The sequence below is a fragment of the Rhyacophila brunnea genome, unplaced genomic scaffold (genome assembly GCF_057557595.1).
Source record: "Rhyacophila brunnea isolate RB1 unplaced genomic scaffold, BYU_Rbru_1.0 scaffold_190, whole genome shotgun sequence".
Classification (NCBI taxonomy): Eukaryota; Metazoa; Arthropoda; class Insecta; order Trichoptera; family Rhyacophilidae; genus Rhyacophila; species Rhyacophila brunnea.
In genome coordinates, this window is record NW_028232849.1 from 42875 (window position 1) to 61040 (window position 18166).

The 18166-nt window shown below is 24.0% G+C and overlaps 1 pseudogene; it reads right to left on the minus strand.

The window, feature by feature from the left end:
- Positions 1-402: 402 nt before the first annotated feature.
- LOC147072622 (uncharacterized) lies at positions 403-1337 on the minus strand (annotated as a pseudogene).
- Between the last annotated feature and the right edge of the window lie 16829 nt (positions 1338-18166).

Genomic DNA, 18166 nt, shown 5'->3' on the forward strand with positions numbered 1-18166 from the left:
CCATAAATCGAATCTAAATAATGTTGTATAGAAAATTAAAAACAATTTAAATATCGATTTTTTAGTTTATAAACAACACCCTAGTACCTACTAGCTTTAAACAATTGAAATATTTTTGTATATAAAATTGAAAATAATTTACATATTGATTTTTTAGTCTATAAATAATACACTACCTTTAAATAATTGAAATATTTTTGCATAAAAAATATAATACAACTTATATATTGATTTTTTAGTATATATAAAATACCCTACACCTTTTTACAATTTAAATATTGTTGTGTAGAAAATAAAAAACAATTTGAATATTGATTTTAGTTATAGAACATTGGATCCGATTCTTTGTTTCCCACAATTTTAGCATAACCTTCCTCAAAGTCTTTCATGGAAACAACATACCTTGAATTTCTTACAGCCAACATTCCTGCTTCCCTACAAACAGCTGTAACATCGGCACAGCTAAGCCTATCAGCGCGATTAACTAAAACTTCGAGATCAACATCATCATCTAAAGACATTTTAGATGTAACAGCGCCAAAAACCATTCTCTTCTGTCTCCTATCAGGAACAGGAAATTCAATCTTTCGATCAAGCCTTCCAGGTCTCAACAAAGCCGGGTCAAGGGTATCTGGTCGATTTGTAGCCATAATAACCTTAACATTACTCAACTTATCAAAACCATCCATTTGATTGAGCAGTTCTAATAAAACACGTTGAACCTCGCGATCCGCACTCGTCGCTGAATCATATCTTTTTGAGGCAATTGAATCTACCTCATCAATAAAAATAATGGAAGGCGAATTTTCACGCGCTAGTCTGAAGGTGTCGCGAACCATTCGTGGTCCTTCCCCTAAATATTTCTGTACGAACTCACTTCCATTTACTCGAATAAAAGAGGCTTGTGTGTGGTTAGCTACTGCTTTTACCAACATTGTTTTTCCTGTTCCTGGTGGTCCGTATAATAAAACACCACGTGGTGGGTCAATGCCTATTTGTGCATATAACTCGTTTTCTAGAAGAGGAAGCTCGACGCATTCTCGAATCTCTTGTTTTTGAACATCAAGTCCACCAATGTCACTGTACTTAACTGTAGGTCTTTCCATCTCTATACGCACTGATGTATCTGAATCTACTGGGAGAATATCAACAATAGCATTTGAATGTCGATGAAGAGCAACAGATGTTCCTGGTCGAAGAAGTTGTCGATCAACACTCGAAAGAATTTTTACTAGAGATTGTGATCCCGTGCTTGATGACCCAATAATGGCGGAGGTTGGATCTACTAGCTCAATAAATTGCCCCATTAAAAGAGGAACCGATTTAATTCGGGCCATTTCTGCAGCGATATGGTGTAATTCTCGGGTCAAGGTATGGATATCTGAACTTATATGGGATTTATGGAGAAGTATACGTGAAAGCTTCTGGTCATTCATTTTGTAGTCCCGATACGTCAAAAAAAGTTGCTCTGGTTCGGGTGAATTTATCATTAAGGGTTCTTGAAAATATGTATTCATTGCCTCAATTTATTCTTGAAGAGTTGCAAAAAAAAGTCGATTCCTAATGTGTTATTTTTTTAATCATTTTTTAGAAATTACTTATTTTAAGGTATGTTAAATTTCGTTTTTATTTCATATTTATCCGATATTGTATTTATATTGAGAGTATTAAAATTTATTATTTATTGATTATCAGATTATTTAAATTTTTAGCCAAAACTGTATTTTTATTCAATTAATTTATTATTGAATTAATATTTAGTGTATTTTAAAATTTATGTTCATGTTACTTATTCATTCATTATTTGCTTTTATGTTTGTAATAATAATTAATTATTTTAATTTTATTATTGCTTTAATGTCGAATTATTATACATTTTTTATTTTTCTATTCTTTTTTATTATGTATTTTTTTCGATATAAAAATAATATAAGCTAAATCATGTTATTTAATAAACACAATTTATAATATTTTTCTTTCTAAATTTATTTTGATTAATCACAATATCTAATTATCAACAATACTGCAAACTGTATCTTCAGAAATCAGGGATATCAAAAGAAAACTGAACGATACGTGTTCAGGAAAAACACCAAAGTCGATAGGCCTTAAATGTATAATAAATCATTACAAAAAATTAATGCAAAATATTTTGGTAATATCTTATCTTATTGGGTAATATCTTCCATCTTAAATAATAAAATTAAATAAATATACAGTTGGAAAACACTGATATTATTCATTGTATTTAACAACCATGATTTTGTAAACAAAAGACCCGTGAGTTATAGATCTTCGAAATTCAAACTAAAAATTTAACTGTGAAATATTTTGAAAATTTGCAAAAAAATACAATCACCTATTTCCATATAAGATTGAAGTATTTAATTTGAGCGCATCAATCGAGTCCGCGCTACTGAAAAACATATCTATCACAATAACATTGGCTTTAATTACTTGTAGTTGCATTCAAAAATCGAGTCAAGTTGTTTCAGCCTACAAAACTAAGTGTATTTGCAAGCTGAAAACTTATTTTTTTTTGACTGTAGGTTAACCTACAAAACTTGATGTATCCCTTGCAGCTAGGCAACATTAATTACCATTTTGGTTACTTGTCAATGATCTTGCGTGTGGAGGATTGTAACCTTCAGCTTTTTTAATTAAAGATTCTAGGCCGAATATTTACACCCTCGACTATCGCCACTCTAAAATATTCTATAAAGTCCCTGGAAGCTAAGAAATATGTAATGCAGAGGCACACAATTTTATTAGGGTAAGGTGGTTTATACTCCCGATTTTACTTTCAAATTAAATTTAGAGGGAAAAGGTTTGCAACAACAAAACTTTTATTTTTCTGGTTTTAGATAAATTAATGAATGTTAATATAATGGGCATTGAATTTTCGCCTTCTCAGACTTAAAAAACACAAATTGTTAAAATCGAATTTTTTAAATAATCTAAATCATCGTAAAGATGAAATTATTATTATTTCTTTCTACCTAATTTTTACGATTTTATAAAAATGCACGTCGCAACTTATACTGATTTTTACGAATAAAACTGATTTTTTTTTATAATAAATTAGAAAACTTCCTTTATTTTATTCATTTTTATCTTTATTTGCTTTGTTCACAACTTTTCAAACGATTTTCGCTATCTTCTAGCATCTATTAAAGCCGTGTTATGTAATTTTTATTTTCTTTTTTTCATTACTGCAAAGTTTCAAGCTTGTTTTTGATAAAAAAACAAAATTATCTGACCAACAAGAAAACACAATAAATGTTAAAAAAATTAAACTTGTACACTAGTACTCAATGTTTTAATTGTTTTTAATTTATTTTTATGATAATAAGGTGTATTTAATTATAGAAACAAAGCCTAAATATTCACTAATTTATAAGCTTTTTTCTCTGCCTTATATTTTTCTACTTTGATATAAATATTTTATGATAATAATTGGAAAATTATAAATTAGAAAGACAGATATAAAATAGATTTTTAGCATCCCAATAAATCGATATGTGTTATAAGATGTAATTAATATAATTTCTTTAAGTGTGCATGTAATTTAAGCGGATAATTCTTCAAATAACTTTTAATTCTAAGCCCATAAAACTTAGATAGCTTTATATTGCACATCTGCAGTAACCTCTTTTCAAGCACATCATCTGTACACTCTTTCTAAATATTTACGCTTAAGACTTATACTTTTTGTTTTTTTTACGAATGAAAATAAGGTATTTCTGTTTTCATACATAAATTTCTTAAACGTTTTTATTGAATAAACTAAACGAAATAAAATACAAAACGTATTAAATTATATAATAAAGATCATCGAACATGGTTTTTCCAGGAAAATATAGATTAAAATTTAATTTGTAGTCATGATAAAAATTCTAAAAATAAGAATGACTAGGTGTGTTTATATTTAAAATAATTAATACCAGTTAAAACATACTTAAATACATAAAGATCGAGAAATGATGCGATTATACTTTTTAGATTACATTTGTACTTCAAGATAAATAAAGATTCAAAATATAAAAAACATCACTTTAAAGCGATGCGTTATTTGAAAAAAAGTCGCAAATATTTTTGAATTTTCAAGACGAAATACAGAATTATTCACAAAATTGTTATTATCTGGTGAAATTTCGCATAAAAAATTCATAAGACCATAAAAAACTCTAAAATATATAATTTTTCAAGTTCCTGTATCAAATCATGAAGGTGATTCTGAAAAATAAAATCTATGGTTTGAATGTGTTTAATTATGGGTATAAATCGTGTATTGAAGGTTTGAATATTAAAAGTCAAGAAAAAACTTCTTATTTACAACATAAAAGATTTCCATGTTCGCTTCTCTACATTTTAGAAATTAGAAATGATTATTTCTTAAAAAAACCAATGAAACAAACAGTTGCTCTTTTAAAAGTAAAATACTATATTTTTTTGAATTAATTTGAATTTTATATCTGGCAATTACTTTTGACAAAAAATGATTTTGATTTAATAATATTGATTCGACCATATTTATTTACGATTTTAAAACATCAAAATATCACCATACTTGTTGAAATATAACTTACTAGGTAATTTTCAAATACTTTTACGTTCATCGCTTGAAAAAAAATTTTCAACATTTATTTTTCAATATTTGATTGTTGAGTATATGATGATGTATTCTAAAAATTTTCGTATTCAAATTATTATCAAAGCTTAAATGATAAAAATATTATGTAATAAACATTTAACACGAGAGCAGAAATCAGGCCAATAGAAGCTTTCCATAAAAGAATAAAAAAGGAATAAAAAAAATTTAAAAAATAACCAAAAAAATCTTATTGTATTCATAAAAACCTTGGAGACATATCAATAGATTCAAATAAATATTATGGGAATTTTCACTATTTTATAGAACCGATAATAAGCAATTTTAACGTTTAAAATATCTCGAATTTTTAGTTTTAGAACCATCTACTAATCAGAATGGTCAATTGATTTTGTGCTTAAAAGCACAAAATGCAAATCGTTGATGTGAACTATTAAGATTCCGAAGAATCAAATAAAAAAATGCTCCTGGGAATCAAAATATGTGTATTAAATGACTGAGTATCCAGTATAAATTATTTTTTTATGCAATTTAAATTTAGGAAAAGCAAAATAGCATTGAATACTAATGTTTTTTTCATAAGGGGAAATAATTAAAATGCATAGATGGTGATATATAACAGCTTTGTGAAACAAATATGAATATATTCCTTTATATATGTTTTTTAATCTAATTTATATCGTATATGTTCATTCAAAACATTTAAAGATAGAATAGTTCCTAAGAAAGAGTTCGATCTTGATATGAGTAAAAAACAAGAATGTTTTCAAATTATTTCTGACCTTTATTATGTTTAATAAAATCTTATTAAATTGTCATTTAAAAAAAGAAAAGGGGGTAACGGTATTTGGTCATCAATCAATTATTCAATTGATATTTTTTCATTCCTTACTTTATGTTTGCTTGATATAGAGTCTTTCGATGAGTTATTTCCAAAAAACATACAGTATATTTACACTTTTTTTAAAAATACATATATTTAATCAACCAATCTGATGAATATAATAATATAAAATCTTATTAATTTAACCTTCATTAAGAGAAAATAGGTAGCGCGTAATAGATGGTAAGTATTAATGTAAAAATTAGACTGGCACCAGTAAAACCAAGGGAAAAACTGAAAATATAATAACACATAAATAATATTAATATGTCAATCATTATCGTTTTTTTAATATGGATTTAGGAAATAAACCTGGAATTTTTTAATTTTTCAGGATGCACTTGAATAGTGTATTTTTGTTTTTAAAATTCTTTTATAAATCTATTTCTCTTTTGATCATTCGAAAATTATAATACATCGATTTATCGGTCGATAAAACAGCTTAATAGTATCTAATACACCAATTTCTTTATTTACTTGTGTATAAATGCTTATAAAAGAGTTCACTCCTAGATTTGTCAAAAGAATGGAGATTGCTTGGCAATATACTATAAATTAAAATATATTTTAAATCAATTTACAATAAAACTTCATTAAAGGTGGACATGACAAAAGCTACGATGTTCCTATCGAACCTTTCGTTAACTTGATTACCTATGAATACATAGACAACACCTTAAATATGTTTTCTTTGTAGTTTAAATATTACTTCAACACTCGCCTACATTTATATGATCTTCACGATGAAAAATCGTGGGATCTCAGACAAGTGTTGTGGGGCTATTGATAGGTCCTTCATGAAAGGGGCTAAGGCCCAAGATGATTTTGCCGACGATTTAGGCAAATGAAAATAGAAATAACCCATCATTGCACTGCATATGCTAGATGGATAAAGAAAATGAACCACCATTGAACGTGGGTAACTGAAGAAAATACGGGTCACTCGGACCGCTTTGGTTTCTTCGAAGGCATTAACACGGCTATGCTAGAAGCTGTTTTTTGTGTATTTTATTAATTTTTTGGTGAAAAAAAGAAATAAATAAATATTACAACATGGGCTTCTTAATAGGGACAATAGGCATAGTTTCTCTTGTTGTTTCCATCATAATATATCAATATTTACGAAATATTTGGAAAACAATGTCAAGAAATATGACCTATAGGGAGCATGAAGAAAGAGAAAACCATTAGTTCTTTTACCCAGAAAAATCTCTAAGTCTATATGACAAGGGATTTTTAACATTTTAAAAATAACTCTCGGTAGTTACAGGACTCTATTTTTAGTTGGAATAGATGATAATGAAATCATGTTCAATCCTAATCCGGATTATAAAGTTTACCAACACTTGTATCATGGTTTTAACCTTGGAGGTCATCAAAAAAAGAACGGAAATTAGAAATAATTGTGAATAAAGCAGAATGGTATAATTTTATTTTTATCTATAATCCAATCTAAAATATAATAATATTGTTATAATGTATCATTCTACAATAATTAAGGTTAAAGTAAATAAATAAAATTTATGTAATATAATAATATGTATTCAATAGATGATAAATTAAATATCAATAAATATTTTAATTCATAAAAAATACAATTACAAGTGCAATATAAATATTTCAACAATGAAAATAAAAAAAAAAGTAGCTAAGTTTTAAATGTTATCAAATTATTGCATAATATAGACATATAATATATAAACAAGAAAAACATTAAGTGATGATATAAAAAAATTGAATGATTATATAGTTAAAAAATTAATTTAATTGATATTTTTTGATTATGATATTAAGTGAATGATTAAAAAAATACCATTTATTAAAAGAATAAATAATAAAACAGGTTTAAATAAACAAGCCCGCTAATTAAATGTTTAAATGAAAAATACATGTATATATTAAATTAATGATAAATATATAAATTAAACAATAAATGAAAGAATAGAGGAATATTAAATTAAACTTCTACTAAATTTAATATTTTGATGGATTAATAACCAATAAGTCATATAAAGGGTATTTAATGTTTAAATAATTAAAGTATATTTAAACTGTCAAATTATATAATAATGAAATAAACTGATGGTTGTTAATTTTATAGTTAAAAAATGTGAAAAAAGACACCTAATCTATAATAAGCAGTGTTTCTATTATTAAGAATTATAAAATAGTAATAATCATAAATTAAACTACAATTACTAGAATTTAATGGCTTAAAAATCACTTACCCAAATAACCAAGCAAATGATATAATTAAAATATGCAAAAATAAAAAACATAATATATATGACAAACTATGGAAAACTTTCATAAAAATTTCTTACATAAGAGAGTTAAGTATATAAACAAATACATGATAGAATATGTTAATTTTTAGAAAACCAAATGCCGAATACTATATAAAAATACACTAGTTGACAATACAACGCTAAATATTGATTTAATGAAGTAAATAGAAAAGTATAATCCCAAAAATCACTGAAAATTTGAAAATAAATAACAGAAAAATAAACAGTAGAAATTTATAAAAACAAAAAATTAATTTAATAAAGTTAAATAATGAAATAACAAAAATCACGAAAAAATTACAGTGTCTCGAAAGTAAATAACTGAAAAATTAAATAATTAAGAGAGGAGGGGAAGAAAATGTAAACAAATAAAGTAACAGCCTAAAAATAACTCCCACAACATTTAATGATTGTGTTTTGATAAATTAATGACTGTGAAATGGCACGAATTAAAATTAATAAAGACAATAATAAATGGTTAAATAAGATATATGCATTTTTGTGATATTAAAATTTAAATCGCTAAGTTAATTGCTTTTTAACTAACGGAACTCCACTAAGATGGCTTCTTTAATTTTAAATTACATCACTATAACTTAAATATTTATCTTCATTCTTATATTTCAATCAATATAAACTGGATGCAACTATATCGATAAACTTTTTTATAGTTCCATCTTTTTAATTTACAATCCTGTAAATATAAAATATTCCCTTATAAAAAATCTTCAAAGATATCTTTAGTTCAAATATCGATGACGTGGACTTTAAATTATTGTTAAGTATCATATATGTTCGATTATTGGGTTCTACATATACCTTGTTGTCAGAAATATAATAATAAAAATTATATTAACGGGATAAAAAAAATATATTTTTCATTTTTACCCTTGTATTTTATTATATAATAATTTTTGATTTTTAGATATTTTTAATATTTGCAATTTTATTTAGATATTATTAGTAGCTTATGGTTAGTAGACATGGCCCAAATCTTTTGACCTCGTTTTTTATCTGAATAATGGAACACCAGCTCATATATTTCAATGAACAAAATTTCAAAAAAATATGGCTTTTTATACTTTTAATCTAATAATTTTTGTTAAAATAGAACATAATAAAAGTAATTAATTTTCGTCAACGTGATGATACTACTAGAAACAAGAAAAAATTCTACATACACTAAAAATATCAATATAAAAATACTTGAATAAAATGTTTGAAAAAAATGAATACGCGTGGGTATTATTAGAGGTGAGAGTCCTAAGATTAAACGATATAGTCTAGCTCCTCATATGTTTTTATTGCATAACTCCGATTTATACGCATACAGATCTCATTTTAGAATAGAACATCGCTATATTGGAAAATCTTTGCATAAAAAATCAACAAGAAACTATGATTTTAATCCACAATTGTTAATTTTTTACATTATATTTTTCGAATTTTTTGCAAGAAGGAATGTAAAAATTATCACTAAATCTTTGCGTTAAAATGCTTTTCGTATTATATAATATAAAAATATATCACAAGAAAGAGTTTATTCAACATTTTTCTGAAAAAATAAAAGAAAAACCCTATACGAAAAATATAATAATTTTAGTTTAAAATGATTTTTTTATTTATTAATCACGAGTGGCATTATATTATTGGATATTAGATCACAATAATCAAGTTTGAAAATCATTTCGACTGCTCAATAGATCACCTTTAATATTTCACCTACTACTAAATCAAAGAAAAACACGGCTTGGACAAAGATTTATAATTACAATTAATTTTATATAATCTCAAAATATGGATGAATTTCAACGGGTATTATTAAATGCACCGGTTTAAGCTTTATCAAAAAACGAGTTTTCCATTATATTCGTAATTTATATGATTTAGAGATATTGGTTTATTTCAAATAATTTAAAATGATACTATTATTTGATTGATTTAATATTGTACAAAATTTATTGAAGGAATGATCATTTATACCTGTTTTGAGTCTAAAGAAAATACAGTAAACCAATTGAAAAATTCATGAAAAAAACCAAAATATAATGTAATTTTAGCATGATATTTTACATATAAAGTATCTAATCATTTATATAATGGCATTTCTAATTCAATAATTATGATTGTAAAAAAAATTCAGATAGAAGTGTGAAAAAGCCAATTATAAAATAATAAACATAAATGAATAAGTACAAAATATTTTTACAATTTAATATAAATAGAAAATATTTTACACAAGAAATTGATACACAGCTATTTTAACCTGATATATTTAAACTTGTTAAAACATTGGTCCCTTTTAATAATTCTATGAAGATGCAACGCAAGAAAATTCCTTTTTTGTTTTATTTAGAGTATTAGTACATGCATAAGCCTATCAAATTTATATACTTTATAGAAAGAGAAATTTTTTTTCGCAACAAAATAAACAAATTTTATAATGAATCAGTTTTATATAGCATAAGAACAGTTTGTTCCTCAATATAATAACTAAAATACTACTATTTCAAAATATTGATATGGTAAAAAATGAACTTTCTTGATAATTATTTTTAGCTTTTTTATATATTTCTAGTGGGTAGTCTCGCCGTTTACGAGGCGGGAAATATTCAATTGATAAGTTGTGAAATTTGAGACGAATCTTGATTTTATAAAATAAAAATCCTCTGATAAGTTTTTATACGATTTATTCATAAATTTTTGTAATAATATGTTTTTTTGTTTTTTTGTTTTTTTTTGTTTTTTGGAAAAGGCCCATATATGCTTTATCATGTGCTTTTAATTAATTTTTAAAACATTGATAATTAAAGTCTTCTGATTAATATTCTAAAAGATATTAATTTGTTTTCATATTTATATTATTTTAATGCCGAAAATTCCATTTTTAATGTAATTCTTTCATTTATATATTTTTTTATCAAAAAGATCAATATTTACCATCAAATTCCGGCATTTCAACCGTAAAACATATCTTTTGTTTGGCTTTGATAATAAAATCAAAGTTCAAGACATATTAAGAATAACAATAAAAACATCCTAGGCATAATTTTGTGACATAAACCCAGGATCAATTATTTAATTACAATAAAAAGCTTACATAATTCTTTAAATATATCAGAAGCAATCCACGCATAATTAAAATTATCTTGATATTTAATTATTTATATAATAATTTACCTTTTATGGAATCACGCCCATTGAAAAATCACAAATTTTATGATAATCATTATCCATGGTTATGAATGTTCAAATATTCAGCTTCGGATAGTTTACGGTTTTTTCTTATTTTTAAAGCAGATGTAATGATTTTATATATTTAAATAATTGATCGCCTAATTTATATATATTTAGTGCTATTTTTTATGGAAATGCCAAAAATCTGCTCTAGCCTACCTAACTTGATTACCTGTTTCATTATGATACAAGAATTTGAGATTTATGATGGGAATCCATATTTTTACATGATATGTTTAGTTTGAATATGAAATTGACGATGGTCCTATTTTTTCGCTATTTTAAAATTTCTTATATATGTAAGATCGAAGTTTTACGCAATATTGTGAAAAAAAGATGTCTCCCTTACCAATAAATATATAAAAATGTATGTTTTTTTGTTTTTATTTCCATGAATAAATCATTCAGACTTTGAATAATAGTGAAACTTTTTTTAAAAAATTAAACGGGAAAGTTACATTATTGTAATAGAAGCTGAAAGAACAGGATTATATAAAACAGTGAATGAATATACCTTAAAAGAAGAGGCTGTATTGAGGAACATTGGAAGATGAAGAGTTTGAAAGAACTAGCAGCCAATCTTTTCTAAAGAGCATTCCGAACTCTTGTTATAATACGATTGAATAGCAATAAATCAAATCAACCACAAATAAATAAATGAATTTTTTCTTAAAATCTACCGTTGCAAATATGTGAATAATAGCATAAAAAAATTATACTTTAATGATCATTTTGAGTAAATTTTTTTTTCAAATATTACTGAACATATTTGCATGTTCATTCCTGCAATATAAGGATACTAATAACATAAAATATGGTGCATATATTTATGTCATTATTATTCCAACAAACACGTACTTTTATCATCATCTTAAATTTAACCCAAATATGTGGTTTTAGAGTGCCACTTTTGATCGAAAACATTTAGTTGTTTATTACTTTAATGGTGTGAATCAAAACCTGACCTTAAACCCACTAAAATAGATAATGATTAGTTTTATGATTATTTTCATGGTTTATTTCTAGAACTGGATAAAATATTTTCTATATTTTATTATACAAAAGTAATGAACCCCTTTAAATTTAGTTTTAAATGAAGTTTATATCATATAATGCTTCAGGCACAAATAAATATATATTAGATTTAACCATTAAGCATATAAATAAATCGCGACTAGATTATTTTCATCACTTATTTTTCTAATTATTCTACACCATCAATAATTCGCTTTTTCAAGAAAAAATCCACCTTCAGAATTTCAAAACAAGATAGATTGATTCTGAATTGATAAATGAGCAAATTATCTTCTAAACATGAATAACAATCAATTTATCACTTGTGATAATTTATTAATATAATACTTTATATTTAAAAGTCTATTATAAGCTGGAAATCCATAAAGTAAACCAAGATGGAAGTGAAAAAGGTATTTATAAAACACAAATAGAATTAAAATAATGTAGTGGATTTACCGCTTTTTTATTAGCTTAAGTTAAGTAAAGCAATACTATTTTTATTTGCATATATTCAAAGCATTAATTCGTATTTAAAAAAACCAGGTGTTGTTATTTTCAATGTTTTCTATTCTTAGGATAATCTTTAATTTATTTTATTCAAATATTTATCTTTTTTTCTATATTACTGAATTCGTTAAATAATTGAAGTGCAAAATATATTGACAGAATAATATTTTTGGTCGTCCCAAAAATTAAATCCTTTACACAGAATACTAATACTTGGTCATTCAAATTTTAGCCTTAAATGTATGGTTTTTCAAAATATGATTTCATTATACAGTTCGAAGTGCCAACTATTAAATTTTTTTATATAGGACCATTTTAAAGAGATATTATTGTTTAAACCTCAGTATTCTTATTAATTTACCAACTGTAATAAAGGATAACATTCTAAAGTTTTTTTTGACAAGTTATTTTTGGAAATAATATTTTCTAAAATACAATTATTGTATTTATTTTTATCTGATATATGCTGTATAATCATGGGTTTTTTAAGTGCAAAAAATTTATTTAATGGTATTGTACATTGCTTCTGATATGATTATTATTTAACTACCAAATATTAAAAATGTATGATTATTATTTTACGTCTAAAAACCTTTCGAACTCTTTATATATCTAAGTTATTTATAAATGGTTATAGACGTAAATATAGGGGTGGTGTCATGGTTTAACAATACTCTGTATAGTAAAAATGCCTATGCCTTTTTCTCGTTAATTCAAATAAAATTTCACTCCACAAAGTTCTTTAAAGCTATCATCATTCCAATAAATTTATCCAATATTTTCATTGGAATTTTATTTAGTATACTAGGTTAACTTTTTTTCTACAGATAAATAAAAAGGTTTTTCTTCAGTAGCATTTTAACGGGAATGCACTTTCATGAATAGAATCTTTCTTAGAATAAATTATTGGCCTAAAATTTAAATTATGTTACAGATGTCTTTTAACTTCTCATTAACGTGAATAGTATTTTTCTAAAGGGATTATATCAAGTTAATTACATTTTTCATGTTATTGATGGTTATATATAAAATATAATGATTTTGCTATGAATGTGTTTTTTTATTATATTTTTCAACTTTTTTAAGCGTGCAAAGCGGTGAATATATTGCAGAAAATAACAAAAAGACAATATTTATAATGTCATTCTTCAAATATGTTAAATCGCAGCGATGACTTAATTTCATATAAAAATAAATGGTTTTGAAATTTAATAACATCTGCATATAAATTCCCTATCTTGCGAAAAAATTTACGGATTTTAAATTATTAAGATGTTTTCTCGATTTTTATTTATGATATCTTAATACCAATGTATATAATATGATTTAAATCTATTTCCAAACAAAAATACATTGACATGTAAAAGTTGAGTTGCATACAAAATTAATCAATATTTTCCGCTCAAAAATATATCTAAAAACATCGGATTATTTTATATTCATAATTTTTTAATATGATCATGAGTTTTTTTAACCTCATATGTAAAACATATATGAGCATAAAACAGGTTAATTTGTGGCAAAAAAATATACATAGATACGAAGGGAGATTTAAAATCCCACAATAACGATCATATAACACGAAAATAGATGTATGAAATATAATGGTCGATTTAAATGATTTTAGATGTAGGTATAAATACCGAAGTAGAGTTCATATTTTATATATTTTGCGATAATAATAGTCTATTTTAGTTTCCATAAGCGCGTATTTTTTTTTACAGAAATTTATTTTTTGAAAAAATGTAATTTTTAACAAAAATAGGTTTATATTGTAAGGATTCATAATGCTGGAAATTAGTCTTGTAATATAATTAATAAATCATAAATTCCTAACTTAATATATTTATATCATTGAATTTTTCTTTTGATATATTTTCATATTTAAAATTAATCATCAACATTAAATTTATTATTCAATCATATTTAAGGGTGTTTTTAAATTTATAGAGAATTTAATGAATTTGCTTCTGAAAATATGATTATTTCTTAAACATAGATACTTTAAAAAGCTTAAGATATAATTTTTATTTTAGAATCTATAAATTTTAGATTTTTAAATCATAAAAATCAAAAATAGCTATTTAAGTGTTATTTCATTCATTTATTTTACTATGCAGAAACATAAAAACCGAGCCTTTTAAATAGTCTAAGCTTATATAATTGTTTCAATGGTTTAACCTTGATTTTATTTCGTATTTTAAATTCAAATACTGATTTTGAATCGATATCTCGATAATTAAACCGTTCCAATAGATATTTATTTCACTATCAATTAGTTTTTAAAATTAAATAGTATCCTTTTTTTCTTGCGTATTATCTAAAAAAAATAAAAACTGGTATAACAATTTTAAAACATTCTTTATAGATTGAGATATTCAAAAAACTATTATATATTGATCTTTTCTAAGATTCCCAGCTAGTAGTTTTAAATTATGTATAAAGCTTCTTTTACTATTATTGCTGAATAAAATTTAATATATGGAATCATAAAATACAATTTTTTGCAGACTCTTGAGTTTTTTAGCATATGAAAATCTTTATATAAATATGTCTATCGATTTTTGTAATTTAAATATAAAAAGATTAGAAAAATTTATACAGTTTGAAGCTACTATTTCAGTAAATTTCAGCTAAGAATTTTTTTTTTCAAAAGCTTATTATGGATCAATAAATATTTTATTTTTTGTTTTATTACAAACTTCTAAGAGTAACTCCAAAAACATCAAGAGAACACGGTTGATCCGATTAGCAAGAAATAAAATTTTAAACAAAAATTGGGTCTTAAAAAATGAGAAGTATTGAAGAAGATGCGAGAGAAGAGAATTTAGACAATAAATAAGATTCAACATGCCACGGGAAAAGAATCACTCTATACCTTCAGAGAAAATATACTATCACAATACCAAAATTAAGTCATAAATAAAAAAACATAACTAAAAAATTAATACAGGTTAGGGGCAATCTATTTATTGATTATTTATTTATTATAAACATTTAATACCATACAAGAAAGCAATAAATTAAATTTAAATTAATAATATAAGAGAATATAATTTCAATTCTGCATAAAAAGAATGAAATTTTCATCATGGTTCAAAAATAATCGCAATTCTAAGTATAAAATGGTTTCGGACATTTTTTATTGTATTGATAATTTTTTAAAATTTTACATATATCTTATCTTTCTGAATATATTGAAATAGAAAGTACAAACGTCCCTAAAAATTCAAATTTGATATGCCTAAATATTATATTAAAATTATGCGGATTTCATGCAAACTATCAATATTTTAAAACATGTAAACATTCATATCACATAAAAATCCAAAAATTTGATTATATTTAGAAAAAATGTTTTAGAAAATTTTAATGTAGCATGAACTTCAGATTCGAGAATTTGAACATGTCAATATTAAAAGTGATTTTCTGTACTTATTGTAATTTGAAAAACATAATTCTGTTTATATTTTGTAAATTCACTTTTGGGGAAGTCCACTAAAACATGCTAAATATTTAACCAATTCTTGTCTTAACATTTTAATTAATAAAAAAAGCTATATAATAATTCTGCATAGGCTAATACAGAGAAAAATAACGCTATTTGTTGGATGAAACTTAAAATTAAAAAACACAAGTGGTATAATACTCGATAATACATGAATTTTTCACAGAATTGATATTTATATCACCTTAAAGGGTTATAGAATAGCAGTCTTTTAATTATAGAAAACCAAAGTAACTATACATTAAATTTATTTAAGCGCTAGTAGTTAACTATTTTTTTATAAAAATACAATTTTATCTTCTGTATTGAATGAAATTACCTATATACCTTTGTTTATAAAAATTTAAAATTATTTTACATCTGATATACAAATAATTTCAATTTTTTATTATTTGGTAAACTTACTATGAATTTCAATAGTTTTATATTAATTAATTATTTTTTACACAGCTTGCTAGGATCTTTCTAAATCTTCAATATTATGTCTATTAAAATCTAGAAGCTGACCATGAATCACAAATATATATAAATTTCGAAAAAGATTTCCAGCATTTTGGGTGTAATTTATTTATGGTTTCTACATATCTTCTTGATGATAATTTTATTCTTCATTAATTTTACATATCACCAGTATTTTCCGTTTTTATGGTAAATATCTAAAATATAGGGCTTTGTAATATTTAAAGCTAGTCACATAGATTTAAGTTAAATAACAATTCGCTGGGGTGCAAAATTTACAGAAAAACGTAAATCTATATTTAAATTGGGTTTTTCGGCAAAACAGAAATTGTAAGTATAATTTAGTTGAATTTTATTTATCGGCTCCTATTTTTCCATAATCTAGAACGTGAAAAACTTATCTAAATACACAAGGCATTTTAGATTTATATATTTAATTTATTTCAAAATTGGAAATGTATATTTTGCAAACTTGAAAGTGCTATTTTATGTTTTATAGTCTAAATTGATATAATAAGAAAATAAATTACACACTTTTACTAATTTAAACGTTTATGGACTTTATTTCAGTACATTTAAAAAAATTTCTCTGCAAAAGTATTCAAAAAAGGTATATTTTTGATAATTAGATAAAAATTTTGTATCTTTATTTACATATAAACATGTTTTTCTAATTTACAAAAGAATTTGCGTTATTTAAAATTTTATCTTTTATGTTGTTTCTATAAAACCATATTCTATTATAAAATAATGTTAAATGAGTGTTTGCAAACGAAATCAACCAGCACTCAAAAAAAATGCCTATAAAAGCTCGGAAACAAAAATTCGGAAATATTTAAAGCCAAATAAAAATCAATAAGAAATCTTATGTAATTATGAAGTTAAAATGAAATAAATTCTTTATATGTATATAATCATTGAATTATATGAAAGAATATTATTTATAGATACATATAACAAGTTCTTCTGTATTTATATTATAAAAATCAGAATTTCTGCTCAATTTTTATCTTAAAAAACCTAGATAAATATGAAATTTATGAAAAAATTAGAAAGACAATAAATATAAACAACTTTGAAAGCAACCTATCTATAACGATTAAATTTTTAAAACACTGCTAAGGTTTTTTATATAATATACCCAGAATAAAGATCTAACAAATCTATCCTTAAAAACATAATGTTGTAGATCAATACAAAGCCCAGAAGCGTGTTTTATTTAAATTATCTTGATATTTAAAGCAATTCGTAATATAAATTTAGTAAAAAAAACGTTACAATATAAATAACTAGGTGCGAAACATCAAATATATTTTATTGCACGGGTTATAAGCAAAATGATTGGTACTTATACCAAGAAAATATTATATTATTATAATCTTAACAATACAACCTGGGAAGTTGTCTTTTTATTTTTAGGTGAATATATATTATATTTCTATTATAATAGAGTTTTTTTCAGAAACCTTTTTTAATAAATTTACTGTGTAGTTGGAATCTAATTTATTGACTGTATTCAGTCTATTTTGCTCAATATATTATTTTTTAACTATTTGGGGGTATTTTATATAATAGCATTCGCATAAGTTCATATCATGCTTATATATAATCTATACTTTATATTTTTTTATTATAGTATTTATTATATTGCATAG